This window comes from Thunnus albacares, chromosome 10 (genome assembly GCF_914725855.1).
Source record: "Thunnus albacares chromosome 10, fThuAlb1.1, whole genome shotgun sequence".
Classification (NCBI taxonomy): domain Eukaryota; kingdom Metazoa; phylum Chordata; class Actinopteri; order Scombriformes; family Scombridae; genus Thunnus; species Thunnus albacares.
This window is the reverse complement of record NC_058115.1, coordinates 32,748,527-32,751,986: the sequence shown is the minus strand read 5'-3', so window position 1 is coordinate 32,751,986 and position 3,460 is coordinate 32,748,527. Positions and strand designations below refer to the sequence as shown.

The window sequence follows — 3,460 nt, the reverse complement described above, 5'->3', positions numbered from 1 at the left end:
CCTGAAATCACCGAGGGTTTGCATTCCAGTTGCTGGATCGTTAGCCGGGGGTATTAGGCATCTTGCCTCGGACTTGCATCATCGCCTCCCCGTCTCAAAGTTTTGCCGCGCCGTCTTTCTCTCCTTCTTCTTTTCTGTCTCTCTCTCTCTCTCTCTCTCTCTCTCTCTCTCTGACTTGTAGATTATTCTCATCAGCTTCCCCTCAACATCCTTTTCGGAGCAAAACAAGAAGAGAGATGGTGGGAGGAATGAAATGCAAGGTGACCCTGATGGAGATGCAATCATACATGACGGCATCACAAAGCTCCTTGACCCAAATGGATGCAAACAGCAGAGAGGATTATGGGTGAATTGCCTGAGAGCCTGCCCTACCATGAGAAGGAAAAGTTATTTTTTTATCAAGTATCTGTGTTGGTAAAAAAAAAAACAACATAATTGCCTGCTGGAAGATGTAGAGCAGTCAAGGTTAGGCGACTTGTATTATGTGTTTTTCTTCATTCTAATGATACGAAACTATTGACGATACATTTAAAACAAAAACATGTTGACATGTGATGTGACTGTAATGCAACAAGAAACACAGCAATACTCCAATAAAGGCACAGAAGAAGAAGACTGCAAGCTAGTAAGCACAGATGTAACAGTTTATGACCTGACGCCAGTGGCTATAACACTTAAGTTTTCACAAAAAGATTATTATTATTATTAAAAGCACAATATGTAATTTCAGCCGCTAGGGGTTTCAATCAAAACAATAACAAAAGATGGAGTGTGATGATGGTGTGACGTAGCAAGGGATCATGGGAGTCGTTGTCTTCGTTCAGCTTCACCAGGATCGGATTACTCCAGTGTTAATCATTTGAGATGTTTTCACCGGGAGCCGAATTACCAGCAGAGGTCTCCTCCTCTCCAGAACAAACGGACCCAGTGATTAAAACAGGTAAAAACACTGAATAAAGCTGTTTCACCTAAAAAAAAATCAATGTTTCTCCGACAACGTACGGCAACCACCGGACGTCCGGTATAGGCTGTTAGCCGAGCTGCTGCTAACACTTTAGATCCAGACGTTCGGCCGGTTTCTCCCGGGAGACAAATTATCCGCAGAGGTCTCCTCCTCTCTAGAAACAAACGTACACGCAGATTAAAATAATTAAAAATACTAATTAAAGCTGTTCCACCTAAAAAATCAATATTTCTCCGACGATGTTTGGTGACCACCGGACTTCCTGGAGGGGCTGTTAGCTGAGCTGCTGCTAACGTTTGTCCAGTTTATTTCTCTGATAACTTAAGATCCAGACGTCCAATGACTAAAATCCTTCTTCCGGCTAAAAGATATAGTTAAAAAACGACCTAAATTTATCATGAAAATGTGGCTTTAAACTGAATAAAAGTCCATTTATAACAGTTTCTGTGTATGTGTGTAAGTTACTCTTTGGTAGACGCCATTGTAGCGGACAAACACAGCGCCGCCGTATGCATCTGGTGCGTGTTTACTCTTTGGTAGAGGAGGTATGACGCCGTTGACAGGCGACCAAATGAAACCGTTTGATTAAATTACAGATTTCTCTGGGTTTGAATATTGTTGGAAACATTTGGGATAATGTAAGTACACAACTCAACAACATATATAACACAGGTCTAGTTGTTTTTAGACATGTTAATGTGGAATAATTACATTATATAGCTTTAACCAAATTAAAAGAAAAGAAAGAAGAATTAGGAGTGGAAGATATGTGTTGTGAAGGTGCATAAAAGCAAAATAAATAACTAAAGTAAGATTATCAAACCACACACATGCCTGCAGGGCTGCAGCAGTGGCTTCAGTAACCCAGATGTAGTCCAGATGTTCAGGTTCCTCTAACCAGGCACCTGCAGGGCGAGGAGACACAGGTTAGTAACAGATCGACCACGACGATGCTTAAAATGTTTTATCAGGAAGAGAAAACATTGAAAAGGATCTTTAAAGAATCAAGAAACATGAATCGAGCGCTGCGGCTGCTCACCGGTTTCCTCCTCAGCTCCACTCCACTCCTCTCTTCTCTTTATGTGATGTCACAGCCGTGTTTGAATGCGCTTTCTGTTGCGACAACAACACGACCAGCCAGGACCGCCGCAGCAGACACGCCGCTGTGGCCTTGCTTTCATTCAGGCGGTGTTTGTTCTCTGTCACACACAGAGAGAGAGAGGCTGCTGTGTGAAAAGGACACCACTAAACAGACATGAATCAGTATATTTGTATGTATTGTGCTATTAGCCGGAGCGTCTCTGTGAGTCTGATTCTTGGAACATTTTATTGTAGGAGGGAGACTAAAGCGGCGGCTGTTATGATGGAGCTTCTTTCTGGAGCAGGGTGAGATAAAGGTTTCCTTTGATAGGATGACAGTCGTGACTCTGTGGCTGCAGAGCTGTTTTGGGTCATGTGTCCACCGAGAAAAAAAAAAGCTCTGACTTCTCTTTAATATCGTTTCTAAAGAAATCACTCGCTCACAGGCTCCCGGCGGCCTCGCATATTTTTTTTTGAGCGCTCGGGGGGGCCGCAGAGCACCAGAGGTTAAATATATTTCAACTTTTTTTTTAAATGAAGAGTGTTGCTCCTGGAAAGTGTTTCCAGCAGTCACTCGGCAACCACGGCGGAGGATGTGACCGGCGGCTGCCCTCGGCGACGCCGCGGTCAGCAGACAGCGACGGCCATTCCCTGGAACATGACATCGCTTTGATTGACAGGTGACCGACATAGAAGACGTCCAGGTTGGATTCGTACCTGCAACCTCTGTCACCTCCTGTCAGTCGGCTGCTGAAGGGACTCTAGTTACTCAGAATATCTTTGTACTGTATTAAAGTGGCTGATTATCCATCGGAGGTTTGGTTATTATCAGAGGTCAGGCTGCAGCTCTATGCAGCTCTGTGTATTTTAGCTGTGATCATGCCGCTGGTTGTTAGCGGCTGAGTAACGAGCAGCCAATAGAAATGTTCAAACTCTCAGATCTTTAAAATCAAGGCTGAAGACTGAAGGCTGTCTGCCGCTGCCTTTTATTTAATCAGATTTAAGGCTTTTGATTAATATCTTACACTTCACTGTAACCTTTACTCCGTCTTATTCTATTTTAGCTTATTTTTATACCCAATATAAAACTTTTTAACATTGCCTCGTGTTGCTTTTACATTCTGTCTTGATGCCTTTTATGTTTTATGTAAAGCGCTTTGAATTGCCTCGTTGGTGAAATGTTTTATACAAATAAACTCGTCTTGTGTTGTAAGCAGCTACGTCCCAAATCTACATTTAACCATAAATTAGAGAAAGACATTACTTTCGGCTTCACCTTCGCAAATTATCAACATGCCGTGCTGATGTGAAAATGTCATCTAGCTAAACAGACTTAAGCAACGTTACACACAGCATTGAAACACTTTTAACATTCCCAGATTACTGATGGGCAGTTTAAAAAAAAAAAAAAAAAAA

At 42.5% G+C, this 3,460-nt stretch overlaps 1 long non-coding RNA gene across 1 annotated transcript; it reads left to right on the top strand.

Annotated features, from left to right (window-relative positions):
* The first annotated feature begins 1,804 nt into the window (after nucleotides 1-1,804).
* On the top strand, nucleotides 1,805-2,662 carry LOC122990714. Its single transcript, XR_006405458.1, has 3 exons — nucleotides 1,805-1,890; nucleotides 2,300-2,350; nucleotides 2,585-2,662. It is a non-coding gene; the product is annotated as an uncharacterized LOC122990714 (long non-coding RNA).
* The last annotated feature ends 798 nt before the right edge of the window (nucleotides 2,663-3,460 follow it).